Consider the following 22,041-nt stretch of genomic DNA (forward strand, 5'->3'; position numbering starts at 1 on the left):
GGGCGCCTGGGTAGCTCAGTCGGTTAAGCCTCCGACTTCAGTTCAGGTCATGATCTCACGGTTCGTGAGTTCGAGCCCCGCATCGGGCTCTGTGTTGACAGCTCAGAGCATGGAGCCTGCTTCAGATTCTGTGTCCTCCCCCCCCCCCCGCCCCTCCCCTGCCTGCGCTCTGTCTCTCTCTCAAAAATAAATAAACGTTAAAAAAATAAAAAAATAATAAAATAGATAAGATATGGGGCAGCTGGGTGGCTCAGTCGGTTAAGTGTTTAACCCATGATTTCGGCTCAGGTCATGATCTCACAGTTCGTGAGTTGGAGCTCCGTATCGGGCTCTGCATGGACAGGGCAGACAGAGCCTGCTTGGGATTCTCTCTCTCTCCCTCTCTCCCCACCCCCATCTCTCAAAATAAATAAATAAACTAAAAAAAAGGAAGGAAGAAAGAAAGAAAGAAAGAAAGAAAGAAAGAAAGAAAGAAAGAAAGAAAGAAAGAAAGAAATTCTGGCCTATGCCACCGCATGGAAGAACCTTGAGTACATCATGCTAAGTGAAATAAACCAGACACAAAAGGACAAATACTACGTGATTCCACTTAGATGAAGCACTTAGGGTAGTCAAATTCAGAGACAGAGGGAGAATGGTAGCTGTCAGGGGCTGGGGAAGGGAGGAATGGGGAATCGTTGGTTAAAGGGTACGGTTTCAGTTATGCAAGATAAAAAATTCTGGAGACCGGTTGCACAACAGTGTGAATGTCCCTGACAGTACTGAACTGAATATTTTAAAACGGTCAAGATGAGGGGCGCCTGGGGGGCTGAGTCAGAGCACCCGACTCTTGATTTCATCTCAGGTCATGCATGATCTCAGGGTCGTGGGATCAAGCTCCACGCTGGGCTCTGCTTCCTCTCCCCTTCCACTCCCCCGCCCCCCAATAAATAAGTAAAATGGTCAAGATGATAACCCGTAAGGTGTGTATATTGTACTGCAATTAAAAAATTTAAAGGTAGGTCAAATAATACATTGAAACTTAGTACCATAAGTGCTTTTTAAAAAATGGATGTTCAACTGACTGAGCCACCCAGGTGCCTAAAAAATAGATGTTGACGGGGCGCCTGGGTGGCTCAGTCAGTTAAGTGTCTGACTTTAGCTCAGGTCACCATCGCACTGTCTGTGAGTTCGAGCCCTGTGTCGGGCTCTGGGCTGACAGCTGCTTCAGATTCTGTGTCTCCCTCTCTCTCTGCCACTCCCCTGCTCATGCTCTGTCTCTCTCTGTCTCAAAAACTAAAAAAAAAAAAACCACAAACTTTTAAAAAAAATTTTTAAAAGTAGATGTTGAGTGGGGTGCCTGGGTGGCTCAGTCAGTCAAGCGTCTGACTTCAACTCAGGTCATGATCTTGAGGTTCGTGAGTTCAAGCCCCGCGTTGGGCTGTGTGCTGACAGTTCAGAGCCTGGCACCTGCTTCGGATTCTGTGTCTCCCTCTCTCTCTGCCCCTTCCCTGCTTGCTTTGTGTCTCTCTCTCTCTTTCAAAAACAAATAAACATGAAAAAAATAGGTGCTAAGTTAGAGGAAGATGGTTTAATACATTTTAGGATCAACATTGTGATCATCACCATCACTTGATAAACGCTAATATCCATTTATAACAAAAAATTTCTTAGAATTCTAGAAATACCATATATATCACAATCCATTTGCCAATATCATACATAATGGTGGAATCATAGAAGCATTCTTCTGTTTTTATCTTGGAAGTCCCAGAGAAATAGCCCGGGGGTGGTATCGGGGGAGGGGGGAGCTCCGATGCTCTTGGTCGGGAAAATCCAAGGTTTTAAGAGTGAGGAATGGATGTGGTCAGCTACCATGCTGAAAGATAATGAGGCAAAGTCAAATATTACCCTAGAATGCCCAAGTATTCAAGCAAGAAAGTTAACAAGCCAGGAAAGTTTAAGTAATGACCCGCAAATATCTCAGTGATTCAGTTAGCAAGGAAGGTTCCAAGATGTTGTTCAGCCGAGTTAATTAGCTAGGAACATCCAGCTTTTTTTTTTTTAATTTTTTTTTTCAACGTTTTTTATTTATTTTTGGGACAGAGAGAGACAGAGCATGAACGGGGGAGGGGCAGAGAGAGAGGGAGACACAGAATCGGAAACAGGCTCCAGGCTCCGAGCCATCAGCCCAGAGCCTGACGCGGGGCTCGAACTCACGGACCGCGAGATCGTGACCTGGCTGAAGTCGGACGCTTAACCGACTGCGCCACCCAGGCGCCCCGGAACATCCAGCTTTATTAGTCAAGATTGTCCACCGTGGATAGAAGGGAAGTCTAAAGTCATCGCTGAGTTTATCAGTCTTTAGCTAGGACTCCAGTTCTCCAGGGCCCAGCCTTGCCAACCTCTGGAGGCGGAGAGGGCCACATCTTCTCATGCCTGCCTCCATGGCAGAGTCCTGAGCCAATTATAACTTCGCGGAGCCCATGCTGAGTCCCTCTCCAGAACCGGTGGTCCTCAGCCCAGGACAAAAATGAACCAGAAGCAAAACTAGTAGGAGAGAGGCTGGGAGGGACCCAGCTAGCCGACCTAGACAGGAGAGGCTGAGATGTGAGTGGAAACCAACCATGGTGGGAAGCATCTGGTGAGGGCCTGGGGCTATTGGAGACCCCAGAACAGGCCAAGATTCAGGCCACGAGCAGCTTAGGAAGAGCTTGTCCTGCTTGAGAGGCGCTGAGGGGCTAGACTGGCTATGGCTTCTGTCAGGTCTCAGTCCCACCCTGCAGGAGCCAGTCTACTTCTCCCGAAAGACACAGTAACAGAGGAGCAGTAAGACGCAAAGGAGGACAATGGCCAGGTACAGTAAGGTTTCCAGCATGGTGGGCATTCTTAGTAAGGGGACAGGGCCTGGAACTCCTGCAGTTCTCACAGGGCTGGTTCTTGGCTTCCACACCGGACCCTGGACACCACCTCCTTGGAACAATCTGCCCAACAAGCTTCAGCTCCACCTCCCCAAGGAAGGGGCTCTAGACCACAGGGATCTCTCAGCCACTGTGAGGTCACAAACTCCAGCATGGTGGAATGTTGGCCTCCCAGCCACAGTCCATACCTTTATTAATGTGACCAGTTTGTTGAAAGCAGGACTCCTGGTATGCAATCATACTTTTTTTTTTTTTTTTTGCCTGTCTCTTTAGACTTTCTTCTTAAAAAAAATTTTTTTTTTTAATGTTTATTTACTTTTGAGAGAGACAGAGACAGAGCGTGAGTGGGGGAGGGGAAGAGACAGAGGGAGACACAGAATCTGAAACAGGCTCCAGGCTCTGAGCTGTCAGCACAGAGCCCGATGCAGAGCTCAAACTCACGGACTGTGAGATCATGACCTGAGCTGAAGTCGGACGCCCAACCGACTGAGCCACCCAAGTGCCCCTCTTTAGACTTTCTAAATGGAAGTATCTTTTCCCTGACCCTGGAAAACTATAAGGCAGGCCTCATAGCTTTTCTGATCATTCTTTGGTAATAAGTATCACAATCACAAAAAATAGGGAACATAGTTTTTATTCAAGTATTTTAAAAGCCCAGTCCAATATACGAACCACATTTTCAATGATAACTTATGGGTAAGATTTCTCTCACCAGCTGGGGCCAAGCATAGGGTGGGCTGCTATTTGTTGGGAGGGGCCAGGAAACTTCTCCCTTATCCAAATGTGTTTCTCTTCACCAGGAGGACTCCACCCACTTCCCTATCCCCAATAGCTCCAGGATCAGAACAGATGGAATAAAGATTAAGGTGGGGGAGACTAGTCTCCAGGTTGGGCACATATTTAATGTAAGTCTTTCTCTCTTGGCCTCTTTATTCCAGGGCTTCTTTGGGGGAAACCCACTCCTGCACCCTTCATTCTCTAGGGACATGAACAGGCTCTCTCCTTGGGGTCTCCTCACCCTAGCGGGCTCTCTCTGGGGCGGGACATCTTGGGTAGCAGATGGACATTCCTACTGACACGGGAGACTGGGGAAGTTCTTGGGTCCTGAGCCCTCAACCACCAGCCAGTGCCAGGTCCTTGACTTTGCGGCAAGAAAGAATTCATGGCAGAATCAGAGTAAAACATAAATGAGAAGCTTTATTGTAAAGCAAAAGTACACGCTCGAAGACGAGGTTGTGCAGGCACGCCCAGAGAATTTGAGTGGCGCTGCGTAGACGTGGGATTCTGATTAACAGGCAGTTATAATCAACAGGTGGAATATTCCTGTAGGGTTCTGGAAATAGTCCCAAGACCCCTGTATACCATTAGGCATGCGCCAGCCTGATCCCTTGCGCTGGCCTTGATTTTTCTCTTGGGAACCTTCGTAAGCAGTCAAGATCTAGGCGGAGTCCTCTAGCGCCCCCCAGTGGACGGGTCATTCTCTTCAGTTGCAGGTTAATTGGGGATTTATGCTGCAGTTGAGCATCTGGGTGGCTAATCCTGGCCACGGGCATCCTGTTATTCAACAGGTGCCAGGCCAGTTCCCTGTTCCTTGTCCTTCCTCCGGAAGTTACCCGACATTTCCCTATTCTACCTGCCTCACTACCCCAGATTCTACACCTGCGGAAGAAGATGCTGCACCTTAGCCTGAGGCGTAGGGTAGGCGGGGCTCACCTGTGCTCCCCACCTTCAGGTAACCTATATCAAGCTCCCAGATGTTTCTGCTGGAACTCCTGGTACTCAGGCACTCCTCTTGTTCTCCCTCTTGGGGACAGGGGGTGGGACTATCTTAAGAAATAGAATTCATAATTCTCCCTCTTTTTGATGGCTGTGTATACTGCGAATAGCGTCAACTTGGAGGAGAGAATTTGGAGTCACAAGCAGTAAATTCTAGATCTGGTCTAGATCTGGTCTAGATCTGGTCCAATACTTTCTCTGGAAGGCAGCTGCCATTTTATTAGATGGAACCTTCAAAACTTGCCAACATTGGGCCACAATTTGCTTACCGTAACAGCAGTTTGTTGTTGTTCAGCGGTTCATCCCTACCTATATCCTATCTCTGTATGCCACCTTGGTGTCTTGCTGAAATAGCCATTTTAACATCCTGTTACGCTAATGATTAATGAGCGTCAGCCACGCCTCTTAGAATCCTAGCCTCTTGCAGCCACCGGCGGTGCACAAATAAACTGCCCCAGATCCCTTCCCTGGCATCATGGGAGCAAAGGGTGCAGGAGAGTAATCTAGGATTGAATCATTGCTCTCCTCTTTCACAATCTTCTTAGGGCACCCTTGCCTTAATCTCCAGCTCAGGACAATAAGGCCCCCAACCTGAGCCACGCGGGAGGCCCTGCCCCATCTAGAATGTCCCAGATTCATGGGGGTGCTGGGGACTGTAGAAGGGACATGCTCTCAGCCTCCTGCTTGCTTCTTCGCTCCTCTGGCTCAAAAGGGCTGATCCAAAAGCTGATGAACACAGCAGCCAGCAGCCACGGTGGCTTATGGAGCACTGGAAATGCAGCTCGTCCAAATGTGCTGTTAGTGTTAAACACGCACCGGATTCCAAAGACTTTGTACAGAGAAAAAAAGATGGCAGATATCTCATCAATAATTTTTTTAAAATATAATTTATTGTCAAGTTAACTAACATACAGTGTATACAGTGTGCTCTTGGCTTTGGGAGTGGGTTCCCAGAATTCATCGCTTACATACAACACCCAGTGATCATTAATCATTTAAAAATACGTTAAAATTTAAAAATACCTGCTGAAATAATATTTTGGTTATACTGGGTTAAATGAAATCCACTATTAAAATTAGTTTCACCTCTTTTTGGTACGTTCTTAACGTGGCTCTTAGAACATTTTAAATTACACATGTGGATAGCCTTGTATTTCTACTGAGAGTGCTGCCTTTTCAAACACAGCACGTTCTCTCAACCTCCTGAACAATCCCACAGTGTCCTCACAGTGACAGAAACTTTCTCAGAAATACTAAAGGGTAGCAACTATCATGCTTTGGATCTTTGCTCTGTGCTTCACCTTCAGAGACCCCCCCCCCCCCCACCGCCCTCCTCGGTTGCATCCTTCAGGCCTGGATTTCCACATTGTGCTGACCTGGTTAGCACCAGGTATCCGACCAGGGGAACCCCCTCCCCAGGCACACGGAAGTTTACACTTCAGAATGTGGGCTGAGTTAATGGCAGGGTTGCGGCAGGGCAGGTTCGAGAGGTACACGTGGCCCAGGATGCTGGCAGTGTGAGTGCTTGTGAGATTTGGGAGCCATGAGCCCTGTCTCATGCCTGTCTGCAGTCTCCTTTCGGGAGCATGGGGCTTCTATCCATCTTCTCTGCCACTCTGCAAATTTGATCAAACCCCTACTGCTTCCAAGACTCATTTTTAGGACTAAGTTTAGCAAAGCACTTGCCCACTTTTCCCTGTTACTCTCACGTTCTACTTTCAGGGCATCAGAACGATATTTTATTCTGACAATGTCCAAATATATGGTCAGAATTCATTCATTTATTCAATTGTGCCAGCCACTAAACTAGGTACTATGAATACAGCAGTCAATCAGGCAAGAACCCTATGGTCCAAACTCCCTGCAATCAGCATGAGCTCTTGCTAATAACAGCTGCTCACGTGAAAAAGCAACCATTTCTATAAGTTAATGACAAATCAGTGGCAAAAACAGAATAAAGAGAAAAGCAAAAACAAGTGAGTGAATGTTATTTCCCAAATTTCAGGCTGCTCTTGGAAGTTATTCCAAGCCCTACGGAGTCAGAATTTGAGCTCCGCGCCACCAGGGGGCGCGGCAGCGCCGTTTGCGCGGGATCCGCCTCCCGGAAACGCCGCTCTAGGACGCCACCCGCGCTCCGGCTGCATTTCCGCCGGCGCTGGGCGGAAGAGGAGTTTCCTGCTGCTGTGGTCGCCCGGCCGGATCTCCCGAGCCGTCCACGCCGCCGGTTTCCGTCTCCCGCAATCCCCAGACATCCGCAGCTTCCCGCACTGTCGGCTGTGTCTACGGCCGCTGTCCCGCGCCATAGGTCGCGGCTGCCCGGGGTGAGTCCACTGCGGGGATCGCTGGGCGCGTGGTCTGCCCCCCACCACCTTTCGGGGAAACCGAGGCCTGAGGAGTCGGGGAGAGCCGGCGGAGGTCAGCCGCGGTTCCAGGCCTCGCCCCTGGGTTCGGGCCCAGCTCCTCCACCGAGAGGTCGGTGCGGACCTCTCAGGATGCGTGTCCCGGGTCGGATCACTCGCCCTCAGCCCCCCTCACCCCTCCGCCGGGGAGACTCGGGTCCCGCCAACTACCAGAAGCGGGTCCGGCGACGCGCGGGCCGAGTGCCGCCGCCAGTGGTGCGGAGCCCCGTGTGGCCCCGGGCCTGAAAAGCTCCCGGGGCCGCGTGATTTTCACGCACACACCCACCTCCGGCTCTGGGCCTCGAATCCCCCAAAGCGCTTCATCGGTTGCCCACGAAGTGACCATGTGAGCGTTAACCCGTTTTCTCGTCAACAAACAGCCTTTGAGAGAAAGCGTTAAAACCCCCGTTGTGCAGAGCGGTTGTGTGAGTTTTCATTTGGGGGACTCGCGGGGCCCCAGAGCGGCAGAGGCCGATTCCGGTGTCTTTGTTTTGCACTAAAGCCCCTTCCCCGTGCTGTCTCCTGCGTAGGCGTTGCGGGCTCCGGGGCTCTGTTGGAAGCAGATGGAAACTCTCCGTTGGACGGCTTTGGGGGCTGTGCGTCAGGCAGCGCCCCCTTCTTTGCTGCAGGACCCTGAGCCGCAGCGCCGGATGTGCCCCCGCGGTGTCCAGGGGGTGAGGCCTGGGTAAGTGCTGCTGCTCAGGAGATCCTTGAGCAGGGACTCGTTGCCTTCCTGCCACACCACGGTGGGGGGTTGGGGGGGGCGTCCTGGAGCTCCTGCGGGTTCTGAGAAAGCCCCCAGGAGGCCTGGTGTGGTGGATGGGGGTGTGTCTGGGGGCCAGAGAGGTCTGGGTTCAGATCCTGCCTCAGCCTGTGGTGAGCGCATCACGTTGGCTAGGTTAGGTCCTTCTGAGCTCCGCTGTGTTTTAAGTGGGGAAAGTGCCAGAGCTCTGGGAGGACAGAAGTCTTGTCTGTGTTCTTTGTCTTTGAGCCCACGGTTGGTGGCACATAGTAGATCGTCCGTCTGTATCTGTGGGGGACTAAACAATGTAGGCGTTTTTGCCGCGAGTTGGTCTTCACGTGCCCCCTCTTGATGACGGGAGATGGCGTCTTTACATGAGATGGTGATGGCGCTCAGGGTCCTGGGCTTCGCTGGGCAGCTGGGGGCTTATAGGGCCTTCTCTCTTCCTGGCTCACTTTCTGCCTTTTCTGCACCTGCATTCGAAAGTGATCATGGTCTGTCTGTGTCCTGGTCATCGATAGTGCAGGGAGAGGACTTGCAGAAAGCACTTCCCCGTGTTTGGAGGGTCCCCTCTGTCCCTTCCAAACCCTGGAGCTTTCCCACACTTCTCACCACCTTTTTTTTAGGTGCCTCTTGGCACCTGTTGTCTTGTTGTACGCTCTATGCCTGGCTCAGCACAGTTTCTGTGAGGCTTTAAAAAGGGAGAACGAGAGTGGGTCCTGTGTCTGTGTGTCTGAGTTGGTGGCGGAGCCACAGCTGTGGTCTTCTGACACTGGTTTCTAATTTCAGCAGCCCGGTGTCCTTTTCTGCTCCTGCGTTGAAGTGAGTACAGGCTGCCTTTTTCTTGGTCGTTGGTAACGCAGGCAAAGGAAAAGTCGCAAGGTTCTTTCTATATTCAGAGGTTCCAAAATGGGACAACCTTAGGTGACCGAGCACAAGGTAGAGGGAGGGAGGCAGGCTTTCAGTGTGCTTACCTCCTAAGACCCAGATTCCCTCAGTGTTTTCCTGTTGGTAAAGATAGTGGGTTCCTGGGCGGGTAAGCAGTGCCACGGGCTTCTTGTCTCTTACAGGAGTGGGTCGTGACTGCTGTTCCTTGTTTGTGAAAGGCGACCTCAGGGAGAAGAACGTGGATCGGGAGGTCCCAGGTAAGTGGGATTCTCTAGAGCTCAGGTCTTGTGCGGGCTGTGAGGCTGGAGGGGTTCAGGTGATGAGGTGTGGGAAAGAGTGCCTTCTTCCCGCTGCTCCCAGCTGTCTGTGTCCCCTCAGGCTGGTAGGCACAGGTCAGGTCCCTCTTCTGCTCCTGAGAGCCCCTGATGAAGGCTGCTGTGACATTGAGAGGCAAGCAGCGGTGTCGGGATGGACAGAGAGAGGGCTGCGTTTTAGAGGCAAACCTAGACTCCTTTCCGGTTCCCAGCTGAGTGCTCTTACGTGAACCTGAGCGCTCTTCTGTGATCACCCACACCCAGTCTTTCAGAACCATGAATCCTCAGTATTTCTGCGCAGTCTCCTCACCTCTTGGTAGGGAGCGGTAAATCGTCCGTGCAAATAAGGGGAAGCTTCTGTGATCTTAGGCTGTAAATCTGGCCATTGGCCTGTCTGCTGGGCTCCTAGTTCAACTCAGTTCCTGGGCTGCTGTCCGAGGTCTCCCTTCTCGGCCCATTCACTGCCCTTCTCTGCTCCTGCATTCGAAAGTGATCGTGGGCGGCCCGTGCCCTGGTCATTGATAGTGCAGGGAGAGGAATTGCCGAAAGCGTTTCCCCGTGTTGGAAGGGCCCATCCTGTCCCTTCCAAACTCTGGAGCTTTCGTACACATCTCTCTGTCCGCTGATTTGTATTGCTTTCTGGTACTTGGCGCTGGGTGGCTCACCGAGTGCCCTTTTGCCGAGTAGGGAGGGCCCTGCCTCAGCGTGTTTCTGTTCATGGGCCGGTGGTGGAGTGCTGACAGGGGTCCCTCTTCCCCCAAGGCTCTCCCTGGGAAGCATTCTCTGCCTTCTCATTGCACCGCTTCCCACACCCTCAGCCCCGTTGGTCAGCCCTGATCACATTGGATGTCGGTGATTTGCTTGTCATTCCCCTATGCTGTGATCTCGAGGGCAGTGCCTCCGTCTTGGTGTCTGACACGTAGCAGTGGGTCAAAACAGAACAAGGTAGGGGAGATCGAGATGCTACATGGTGAGGCAATGGGCTTTTCCCACTCTGGACTGTCAGTGGGGAGACCGTACCTGCTCAAGGCTGAGGCATCCTGCTCTCCTTGGAAGTGTTTCTCTTGTCCTGGCCACGGGCTGTGCCTGTGGTCCACTGGGGGTAACATTCCCTCTGCTCTTAGGTTAAGGAGCAAGGAAGGGAGTAGTACCCCAGCTGGGCAGGACGTCGTCGTTGAGAATGCGTACGTAGGCAGCCCTTACGCACTAGATGGAGAACGTGGGGCCCTCCCACCACCCGTTACCCCTCCTGCTCCAGGCTCATTGCTGCCGGTCAGCGTGGCTCGCTCTCCAAAACCTGGCCTTGACAACTTTTTGATACAGATTGCTTAGCAACAAATTGATTGTGGGTACATAGGATAACACTGACATTACTTCTGTCACACATGTTCCCCAGGTCCCTTCCTAGAGTTAAGTTGTTCTTGTTCCTGAGACAGCAGTGTGGCTGTCCAAGTCCTGGTAGCAATGGCCCACGTTTGTGGGTGCTGGAATCCGCTGGCCGCTGTGCCAGGTACCCTCTGCACCCCCCCCCCCCCCCCCCCCGCCTGTTGTGAGTGCTCATTCACGCCTTGTCTCTTGCAGGTGGATCTGCATGTCCAGAGGCTCCATGAGAGGTGTCTTACAGCCAGGCACGAGGCCACAAATGCCCCGAGGTAAGGTTTTGGAGCCTTCTCTGGAATTGGGTCTTTTTGCATCTGTAAAGTCACACACGTGTGCCCTGGGGTCTGGATGAGGCAGCGAGATGAGAGTGGGCATCCATGAGTTCCCAGTTGTGTCCTGGCTGGGAGGCAATCCCCCACATAGTGAGAGGGGACAGGCCTCTAGAAAGCTGCGCTGGTGAAGGGCTTCCTTCCTGGAGTCAGCACCGTGCTGTGAGGGAAAGCATGTAGATTTAGGCACCAGAGACCTTGGTCCAGTTTCTGAGACATGCATGTCTGGCTTTGTGAGCCATCCTTCCTGGCGCTCTTTCTGTCCTTTTCTGCTCCCGTATCTGAAAGTGACTGCAGGCTGCCTGTGGCTTGGTCATTGGTAGTGCAGGGAGAGGAGTCACCAAGAGAAGTTCCCATGTTTGAAGGGTCCAGCCATCCTTTCCGAACCCTGGAGCTTTCCCACACTAGCTTTTTCCCCTTGCCCTTCCCTTCTGAGCTGGGGCCTCTGCTGGCCCCCTGTGAGGTGGTAACTGGGCTAGCCCCCCAACCTGTGGGGGCTCATTCTATCTTTCCACGTTACGGATTTTCTTGTCAGAAACAAGCCTACCTTTTAATTTGGACTTCACACTGGAATAAATTCACATGGCGCCCGAGGGCACACGTAAGAATTGGAAATCATGGCTTCTGCTGTTTGAATTTACAGGAGCCGAGGCCAGTCCGCAAGAACACGTCGGTCAAGGCAGTGTGTGAATTCAGCGCTCGTGTGTCTGTTGTCTTTGCTCCTTGACTGTCTCTTGAGCACAGCATGCATTGCTTCTCCAGGAGGTGTCAGGAACGTTAAATAAATGGAGAAAGAAAAACAAAGGTGGGGCCTGCTGTAGGGGCAAGGAGGAGTTCTATCAATTCTGAGTCAATAGAAATAGTTCTCATTTGTCACGGTCAGCCAGAAGCCCGAGGAGTTCTCTTGTCACCCGCCGACAGGAGAAGGATGTGTTGATGGATCACCCTCTTTGTAGGTCTCCCTTCACTGACTTAATCTGTGCTTTGTGGGTTCTTTTGGAAAGGGTGACCCCGGGGGTTGACTGAAGAAGAAATTCTGAGTCCTGTGGCTCTTTGAAATCTATTTGTAGACTCCAGATTGCCCAGCTTGCTTCCTGATTCGTGTCAGCGAGGGTGTATGTTGCAGGCTGGGCACTCTGTAGTCCTCGTCAACAGCAGGCTGACCGTCTGCGTCTCATTCTGTGCGCTGCCCCTGTGTTCAGGGAGGCAGAAACCTTGCGACGGTGCCTTCGCTTGGTAGACTCAGATACAACGGGTGCCCCTGGGAGGCGCGTCTTGGCTCCCGGGTAAGAAGTGAGGTGAGGTTGGAGGCGAGGTCAAGGTATCCATCCCAGACTTCTGGCCTGGGAGCTCCTGTCTAGTTTTGAGACCCCTTCCGTTTGCCTTCAGGTCTCGTGCTTGCAGGTGGGATCCTGCCGGGCCACATGTTTTTGTTCCGTCTCACGATGATGTGGAGGGTAGTGAGAATAGTGTATGTGAACCACCCGGTGCCCAGGAGTCCTCTGATGACCCTGAGGTCCCCTTGCCTTTCAGACCTGCTCTCCACCCCTTTTGCGTCAGGGGCTTGTCCTGTCCCACAGCCTAGTTCCTGGTCCTGGGCTCCTCAGCCAGGCTGGAGGATTCAAGGGACAATGGCGACCATCCTGAAGACATTTTTTATCACCCCTACCCCCCACTCCAGGCCTGGCCATTCAGACCCCTGGGTGTGGAGTCCTGCAGGTTGAGTTGGGAGTCACTTGTGTAATCTTCTCAAGCGTTCATGACGTGTTTTCATGTATCCTTCAAATGGGCCCGGCAGTGTTGACCTTCAAAGGCCGGGGCACCTCACCAGAACAAGTCTTTGTTGGGAGTTTATCTGGCATTTGCCTTTTACGGCCGGGCCGTGTTAAGTGGGTCTCCGCGGAACAGGATGGCAGCTGCTGGGGCCTTGTGGCAGGCTGGGCAGACGAGTCGTGAACGTGTGTGGGAGGACTGCTGAGGATGAGGGTCCATCCCTTTGGTCAAGATGCAGTGGTTCCTCATGCCAGGCTCCCAACAGTGAGCGCTGAGCTGTCTCCCTGAGAATTACTCTCTGTGGTCAGTTGCCCTGGTCGTGAACTCCTAGAAAGAAAGCGATTTCTTATAAAAGCTGGATTTTTAAGATGTTTTTCTTTTATCATCCTTTCTGTCTTGGTGACAATCTAGTTTGGCGCATGTAAACTAGGAGCTTAGGCCTGGTTGATGCGGACCTTCTCCGTGATGTCACTTGGGGAGAAGGTAGCCTGGAGAGTAAATGCTTATATGCTTCTTCTCCCTCTTAGGTCAGCCTTCGGTCCGGAGGCTGTTGAAGTAAGTCCCAAGGCCGTGAGTCGTCGACCCTCGGGATGACGTGGGATGTGTGTTCGCTGAGACTTTTCTCCGAGGTGAGTTAGTGCCGAGTGCCGGAGACCCACAGGCAGCGGGGAAGCTGGTTTGCGTTTGTGTGGGTGGGAACTCCAAACCATCATCATCATCGTCGGTCTCACTTGTCCTTTCTTGTAGGTTCTCTCGGTGCCATTAGTAGTCACCAGAGGGGCAGAGAACGGAGAGGGAGTCCTCTATGCGAAGCATCCCCAGAGCACCCCGTGCCGTCCGCTCAGAGCACTTCGGAGCAGCTCTTGGCTCCGCGCGTGACATCAGAGGGCAGGTGCTGGGACTGCGGCCGGGTCCGCTCCGGCTGGCTCTGAGTCGGGACAGCCGTGCCCCGAGAAGCCGTAGACGGGAGGTCAGCCCCGCGTCCCTCTGCTGTGTCTGGAATGACTTGAATGAGCGAACGTTTTCCTCTCACATTCCAGCTGCTCATCACTTTCCCCTCTGCCTACCCATTCAATAAACCTTACGGACTTGCCGCGTCTGCCTTTTAAGTCATCTAACGAGCTGTGTGCCGCCGAGGCTGGACGTGAAATGGATCGCCTTCCAGTCGTGTTTTCACCCGTGAGCCTCTTCCTGTTAGGCTCCTGAGGCTTGGCACCCAGGCTACTGTCCGAGGTGTTCAGTTAGGACAAGGAGGTGACCAGGTGCTGGTAGAGTTGGCTCAGATTGAGGGCCCATGAAAAAGTCAAGGGTGTTGAAGAACAGGCCAGGGCTTTGGAAGGGGGGACGGGTGACAGGGTGGGCTGGAGTGAGGCAGGCAGTGATGCCATCGAGGAGGCTGGGGTGGCCTGAGTTCCGGGGCCTGGCTCATGAGTATAAATGCCTGCCTGTGTGGCCAGCTGTCCTAGTTTGGCTGGGTTTGAGGGATTTCCCAGGACCTGGGATTTTCATTGTTAAATCCGGGCAGGTCCTGGGCAAATTGGGACGAGTTAGTCAACTTACCTGGGGTATAAAATACATGGTGTCAGCCTCAGAGGGCAGGTTACTGAGTAAAGGTGGGGGCAGGGTGAGCGTGGAGTAACTGTCATCGGTGGACCTGGGGGGTATCCTCAAGGTCAGGTGTTTGTGGAGATAATTGGGGTAAATCAGTAATTGCAGTAAGGTGATGATGTGCTAAGGACGTGCAAGCGTGAACTTTTTAATTCCCATTTTATTTTTTATTTATTTTATTATTTTTTTAATGTTTATTTATTTTTGACAGAGAGAGACAGAGCATGAGCGGGAAAGGGGCAGAGAGAGGGAGACACAGAATCAGAAGCAGGCTCCAGGCTCTGAGCTGTCAGCACAGAGCCCGACGCGGGGCTCGAACTCACAGACCGTGAGATCATGACCTGAGCCGAAGTCAGACGCTCAACCGGCTGAGCCACCCAGGCGCCCCTTTAATTCCCATTTTAAAGATGGATGGGTCTATGTGAGGAAATAGGCCCCAAAGGCCATTACGAAAGGCCGCGTTGTCCCGTTTCTGCATTGGAAATCGGACTTGCCTCAGTGAGTTTGATACCTTGATGGGCGCCTGTGGGAGGCAGGCGTTCTCCGCGCCTCAGGTGTTCACTCTGCTGGCCAGTTCCCGACAGCGGCATCCAGAAGTCAAGTGTCTTTTTTTCTGCCTTCTCCGTGGACCGTCCTTTGACTTCTGGTCAGCTGCCGGAAGTTGGTAGTGTTGGCTGCTGTGGAGACACAGCAGCACAACATGGGCCCGGACTTCACAAGGGTGCACGGGGACGCCAGGTGCCAGGTCATGCCTGCCTCGCGGCGCTTGGGGCGTGTGAAGCGTGAGCCATCCCCAGTCTTTAGGGCCTGAACAAATCTGGGAAGAGCGTCAACAACCAAGGTGACCCAGGAGCCAGGCTTCAGGCCAGGGAGGTATGATTCTTGCCGAGAATTGTGTGCTTACCGGAGGGCCCGATGGATCAGGTAATGGGAGATTCCCATCGTACAGTCAAGAACTGGGAGTACGAGAGCTGGTTAGAGTGAAGGTTCATTCATTACGAGAAAAAAAAAGCGCGTTTCTGTATGAGCCAGAGCCCGTGCTGAAAGTGGGGATAGGATGGGGAATACGTTTGGGTTCTCACGGTATCCCTGAAAGGTCTCTACAATGTGTTGTTTATATGCTTAATGTCTGGAACGTGCGCCTCTGTTGGGCACTGCTATAGGTTGGGGATACTGCTCCGAACACAACACACAGGAGGCCTCACGGAGCTTATAGGACTGCAGTCCCTCAGGGTGAGCCGCTAGCCATGTGTGGCTGTTTATCTAAATTGATAACAAAAACGTGAAGTTCACATCTTCCCTTGCACCAGCCGTATTTCAGATGTTCGGTGGCCACAAGCGGCTGCTGTGTGGGGCCGCGCAGGTGCATAGACTGTTCCTGTCACTGCAAGAAGTGTTAAAAAGAAAACTCACAGGCCCAAAATGGCGTCACGTAGGCCAAGTCCCCAAACCCAGGCTTAATACCTGATCGAAATGCAGCGTCAGCTCGCCGCGGAAGTGCAGTCTTAACCGGTCAGAAATTTTTCTGATGGGTGCCTGTGAGTCCACTGCATGGGCTCTCTCCATCCCCAAAGGAAGATGAAATAATCTGCATGATTAGACTCCCCTCCTGTTCCCCTTCAGGGAAAGCAACCTTGCCTGGAAGCATTCGTTTGCAAATGGCTCTTGCCCTACCTCTCTTCTCTCCAGGCTGGGTGGGATGCTGCCCCACTCATTGTTTAATAAAGCCGACTAGATCTTGAAATTGACCAGGTTGAATTTTGTTTAACGTGAAGTCAGACAGCACAGCGCTGGTCTAGAAGGTGAGTTCAGGGCTAATTACGTGAACGAAGAGTGTTGCTGGACACCTTTACAGAAAGGCTGTTTCTCTAGGAGCCCACAGTGGTGCGACATCCCCTGCCGGGATGTTTAGGGTAGTTCTGAGTGTGGGCGGACAAAGTTGGGGCGGCCACCTGCAGGAGTGTAAGGTCACTGGCTTTGGGGTCACACAGACCTGAGTCTGTCCCCCCCCCCCCCCCCCCCGGTGGCATAAGGCAAGTTTCCACTACCTGACCTCGACTTCCTCTTGTAAAATGAGACCCACACCTTTACAAGAGTGGGGTGAGGTAGGGATTGAATAGACCGATGCATGTGAAAGCCTGAATAGTGTGTCCCTTTAGGAAATATTTAGTAACTGATAGCTATTACTATTATTTATTGAAGGTTTCTCTGCACCATACCGAAATTGATCATACTTCTTTTGGGCCTTGGGGGCTTTCATGGTGTAGCCCCTAATTTTTTTTTAAATATAATTTATTGTCAAATTGGCTAACATGTAGTGTGTGAGGTGTGCTCTTGGTTTTGGGGGTAGATTCCCGTGGTTCCTCGCTTACAGACAACACCCAGTGCTCATCCTAGCAAGTGCCCTTCTCAATGCCCATCACCCATTTTCCCCTTTCCTCTCCCCGCCCCCACCCCAATCAACCCTGTTTGTTCTCTGTATTTAAGAGTCTTTTATGGTTTGCCTCCCTCTCTCTAACAATTTTTCCCCCCTTCCCTTCCCCCATGGTCTTCTGTTAAGTTTCTCAAGCTCCACAGGAGCGAAAACATGGTATCTGTCTTTCTCTAACTGACTTATTTCACTTCTAATGCTGAAATTTGTGGGCAATCAAAAATAGTTCCGTTTAGGGGCGCCTGGGTGGCTCAGTCGGTTAAGCGTCCGAGTTCAGCTCAGGTCACGATCTCACGGTCCGTGAGTTCGAGCCCCGCGTCCGGCTCTGGGCTGATGGCTCAGAGCCTGGAGCCTGCTTCCGATTCTGTGTCTCCCTCTCTCTCTGCCCCTCCCCCGTTCATGCTCTGTCTCTTTCTGTCTCAAAAATAAAATAAACGTTAAAAAAAGAAAAAAAAAATAGTTCCGTTCCTTTTACAGCAGAAGATTTGCATAATAATAGATGCTTAAAAACATTTATCTCCAAATTAGAGTATACATGCTTTTCTCAAGCATGTAAAGAGCCTTTATAAATACTGTTCATATTCTGAGTTATAAAACAAGTGGCAAATACCAAAGAATCTGTGTCCTATGAACTACATTTGCACTGCAATAGAAAGGCAATAACAACAAAAACAGGTCTGAAAAAATCCCTATGTTTGGGAAATTTAAAAACATTGAAAATACCTCATCAAAGATGATACCGTAAGCAGAATTAGAAATAGTAACAACCGAATGATAATAAAAATTTACATACCAAAGTTTGTGAATTGTAGCTCAAGTAATTACTAAGGAGAAATTTAAGCCTCGATGCTTGAAATAGAAGACTGAGATTTAATATGTAATAAAAAAGAAAATGGAAGTAATGCGAATAAAAATTAGCAGAAAGTAAAGCCAAATTTAGGGAATGATATAGATCACTTTTTGTATGTAAAAATTTATATTTTGATGAGCACATTTCGAGAAAACATCAAACGAAATTGCCTCAAGGAGAAATGGGAAACTGTAACAGTCTGATAAAGACCACGGGGGACAGAGCTCAATAAAGATTTATTTGCCTGTTACAACATGAACTTTTCTCGGTCCCTATCAAAGCTGTGATTTTCTGAAAAGAAATCTTGGATCTGTCCTTGAATGAATATATAATGACGCAAACACTTATCTCCTTATTGGAGACCATTGATACAATCCATTTGGAGGGGTGTATAGGGGCCATGAGGCTTTGGCTTCAGACTACACAATTTTCTCAGAATTCAGCTGTAGACAGGCCATGCACGAGAAACATCATTGGTCAGGCTTTTAAATTTTTCCCACCAGTGTTGAAGACCACAGCCATTTACCTCTCCTGGCGGTAAGACTGAACAATTATAACGAATACAGGTGGTCAGAGTGGAAGAGAGTGAAAGCCTCTTTTGAGGGGTAACGATTTCTGAGGATGTAGTGAAGGATTACCTTGGACTGAGAACATACACGCTGCTAAGACATTGATCGACTAGGAGCTCTAGGCTTATATCCTAAAGTGTGTACCCTGACTGTCACTGATTGACAGGGATGCTGAAACTTTCAAATCACTCTGTAGACCGTTCTTGTCCCCGTCTTTGTGCTTGGCAGGAGCATGTTTCTTTTAAGTCGAAAAGTACAAAATTATTCAAATGTTTTCATATTAATATGGTCTATACATAAATAACTCAGGAAAATGGAACTTCTTTTGTTGGCTTTGCGTGGTTTTTTTTTTTTTAATCCTAAATTTGGAAAACAAAGAGCTCTCACAAGTTTTGAGTTGATTAAAACTTAGAGAATGGATAAGATCTAATTATATCTTGGGGCACCTGGGTGGCTCAGTCAGTGAAGCATCCGACTTCGGCTCAGGTCTGATCTCACTGTTTGTGAGTTCAAGCCCTGCATCGGGCTCTGTGCTGGCAGCTCAGAGCCTGGAGCCTGCTTCAGATTCTGTGTCTCCCTCTCTCTCTCTGCCCCTCCCCTGCTCATGCTCTGTCTCTCTTTGTCTCTTAACAATAAATACATGTTAAAAAAAAAGATGTAATTATATCTTTTATCCCTTCTAAGATGAAGGGGCAAATCTTTGTGTATTCTGGTGGCTATTCAAGGAAACCCAAAGACAGTTTAGGACTAAAGGACGTTTTCACTATTTTTTTCTGAATTTGGGAAAGGGAAAGGGAAGAATTGTCAGAGGACAATATATGAACACAATTTTCAAATGTAAGAAAAAGTTCTTACAAGCCAATATTTTAAAACTCGCAGCAAAAAGTAAATACCTATTAGAAACTTAACTTTAAAAAAAAAATAAGGAGCTTTATTAAAACGAATCCGGAGTATGCCAGATATAACATACAGATGGCCAACAGACGCACGAAAAGATGCTCTGCGTCACTAACCAGGGAAATGCAAATCAAAACCACGATGCGATACCACCTCATGTGAATTGAAATGGTTAGTATCAAAAAATAAGTGTTGTCGACGTGGAGAAAAAGGAACTCTTGTGCACTGTTCATGGCAATGTAAATTGATGTAACCACTGTGGAAAACGGTATGGAAGTTTAAAAAAAAATTTAAAAATAGAACTGCCACCTGATTCAGTAATTCCACTACTGGATATTTACCCGAATAAAATGGAAATACTAACTTGAAACAATATATGCACCCCTGTGTTTACTGTGGTGTTACTTAACAGTAGCCAAGATAGGAAAGCGACCCAAGTGTCCCATCGACAGATGAACGAGTAAGGAAGATGTCGGATGGACACACAGTGGAATATTAATCATCCATAAAAAAAGAATGGAGTCTTGCCATTTGCAATGACATGGATAGAGCTAGAGAGTATAATGCTAAGTGAAATACGTCAATCAGACAAATACCACATGATTTCACTCATGGAATTTAAGAAACAACCAAAATGAGCAAAGAAGAAAAGCATACTTAACTATAGAGAGCAAACCGGTGGTTACCAGAGGGCAGGTGGGTGGGGAGGTACGTGGTGTAATCCGGGAAGGGGATTAAGAGTGCACTGGCCATCGGGGCACCTGGGTGACTCAGTCGGTTGAGCCTCTGACTTCGGCTCAGGTCGTGATCTCATGGTCTGTGAGTTCAAGCCCTGAGTCAGGCTCTGTGCTGACAGCTCAGAGCCTGGAGCCTGCTTCGGATTCTGTGTCTCCCTCTCTCTCTGGCCCTCCCCCGTTCATGGTCTGTCTCTCTCTGTCTCAAAAATAAATAAACATTTAAAAAAAAAAAAAAAAAAAGAGTGCACTGGCCATGATGAGCACCGAGGAGAGTATAGAAGTGTCAAAGCATTATTTTGTACACCTGAAACTAATATAACACTAGGTCAATTTTACAGGGATTAAAAAAAGTGGGTACAGAATAGTTAATTTCACCAAAACCCCCTAAATTCTAATTTTAGTTTTGTGAATGTGCCAACCATGTAACCGTGCAGTAAAAGATTTATAAACCTTTCTCCTTACGGATAAAGTCATTGAGCCAACTTTGTCAAAAATTTTTAATACCGGTTTTTGGTTTTTGAAACACGGTAGGTATTATAACCCAAGTCCAAAAATTCTTACTAAAATGTGGACGTTTACAGTATAACCTTTCATATTATTTTTATTATTTAGAGACTTTAAAAAGTGGGGGGCTTATTTGCAAAATATAATTAACCTTATGAACATATTACAAAAAGCAATGTACGTATCATAGTGAATTTATCATCCTGGGAAACTAATAATTCCCTGAAGCAAACTACCTGTGTTATCTTACTTCTCCCTGTAATTATGCCTAATACTGTCTTAGCCATTTCTGCTAATTACCATCATTAGCAAAGTAAACATCTTTTGTTTTCTCTAGACTCTAGAAAACTAGATGACGGGAGGACTATCGAGCTGTTTTTCTCCCTGAGCTTACATTGAATATTTTTATAGTTACACACATCACCCATCTGGTTAATTTATAGCTGTTTTAAACGTGGAAGACTGAGGATAAATTGGAACTGGGTTCAGTGACCAAAGTTTAAAACTGGTTTTTAACTTGGAAATTATCTACGATCCAAAAAGATTTATCTGCAAACTCAAATTAACACTTGAGGTTTTACAGAAGTTAAGCAAGGATCTAAAAATTACGGTTTTAGCTACAACGTGGTCTTTCTGATTGGTACTGCTATGAAGACGGTAGGATTGAAACCCCTGCAGGGCTTCAGCTTGAGCTGTGGCACAAGAGCATCCCCTTCCTGATTGGAAAGTCTGTGCCCCCATTGTCCTTTAAGGGTGATGATCTTGTCACTTTATTTTTTTTTTAATTTTTTTTTTTAACATTTATTTATTTTTGAGACAGAGAGAGACAGAGCATGAACAGGGGAGGGTCAGAGAGAGAGGGAGACTCAGAATCCGAAACAGGCTCCAGGCTCTGAGCGGTCAGCACAGAGCCCGACGTGGGGCTCGAACTCACAGACCGCGAGATCATGACCTGAGCCGAAGTTGGCCGCCCAACCGCCTGAGCCACCCAGGCGCCCCTGATCTTGTCACTTTAAATTCTCTTGAGTCACACCAGGTGAGAAGCAGGAATCAGGCAGAAGGAGACGAAAATGTCAGCTTTGTTGTTCGTAAGAGCTGGTGGGGGAGGGCTCCCTAATACCTAACCCCCTCTGAATGCAGGCTGTCCCCACCGCCACCCAGGGGCAGAACTTTCAACAGGATTCTTTAAGAAAATATGCCACCAAACCGAGGCATCCGGCGATCAGGGTGACATGTTGAGCTCTGAAAATACGAATGGGTCAATTTTTGATCACAGATTTCAGCTGAAAATGAAGCGTTCTGATGGCAGCCAGTTAGGAAAATCCTGAATGGGCTGTCCCGTGTGCTCAGACAAGGGAGCACCAGGGACGGGCCCAGCTGTTTTTCCGGCTTCAGAAAGGTCCCTCAGGAATGGAGGTGGAAAAGGAAGATGGGTGACCCACAGGCTTTCGGGAGGACTCCTGCTGAATTGTCCCAGAAGGACTGGGGTTGGAAGTCAGAGTCTAGGGACACAGAAGTGGTCAGATCAGAAAAGTCACCCATTGTCTTGGAAGGGGATGGTGTAGGTTGTAGGTTTTTCACATGACAATGACGAGACCCTCATCAAGCTGCCTTCTCCATGAGAGATGACAGATGGTGACAGACTAATAATGGAGATGATAGAGGAAATGATCTTGGACAAAAGACCTTATGCCCGAGCCTGGCTTGGAGAGGCAGGAATTCCTGCCTTCAGGGGACAGTGGGGGCTAGCTGGACAGGGAGTTTATCAGCACAGAACAGAGTAGGCTGGACATCAGCCTTTGGTAACTAACTGAGCATTCAAGGCAAATATTTCACTTTGGTTCATTATCTTTCACCATCCTTGCTGACCATCTCCCATCTTCACTCTTAGACATCCTGGATTTTCCTGGGTAAGGTCATCGGACCTTGCTGGCTCATTTCCTG

The 22,041-nt window shown here is 49.4% G+C and overlaps 1 long non-coding RNA gene and 3 other non-coding genes across 6 annotated transcripts; all 4 read left to right on the forward strand.

Annotated features, from left to right (window-relative positions):
• Window positions 1-6,842: 6,842 nt before the first annotated feature.
• Window positions 6,843-13,594, forward strand: LOC122215557. Of its 3 annotated transcripts, none has more exons than XR_006200448.1 (7): window positions 6,843-6,997; window positions 7,606-7,760; window positions 8,888-8,962; window positions 10,601-10,671; window positions 11,372-11,533; window positions 13,029-13,130; window positions 13,249-13,594. It is a non-coding gene; the product is annotated as an uncharacterized LOC122215557 (long non-coding RNA). The 3 variants fall into 3 exon arrangements; XR_006200449.1 differs by lacking the exon at window positions 6,843-6,997 and adding an exon at window positions 7,020-7,421; XR_006200450.1 differs by lacking the exon at window positions 11,372-11,533.
• Window positions 8,289-8,421, forward strand: LOC122216733. The gene has a single exon (XR_006201078.1). It is a non-coding gene; the product is annotated as a small nucleolar RNA SNORA71 (small nucleolar RNA).
• Window positions 9,495-9,627, forward strand: LOC122216732. The gene has a single exon (XR_006201077.1). It is a non-coding gene; the product is annotated as a small nucleolar RNA SNORA71 (small nucleolar RNA).
• Window positions 11,002-11,132, forward strand: LOC122216735. The gene has a single exon (XR_006201080.1). It is a non-coding gene; the product is annotated as a small nucleolar RNA SNORA71 (small nucleolar RNA).
• Window positions 13,595-22,041: the final 8,447 nt, after the last annotated feature.

This window comes from Panthera leo, chromosome A3 (assembly GCF_018350215.1).
Source record: "Panthera leo isolate Ple1 chromosome A3, P.leo_Ple1_pat1.1, whole genome shotgun sequence".
NCBI lineage: Eukaryota > Metazoa > Chordata > Mammalia > Carnivora > Felidae > Panthera > Panthera leo.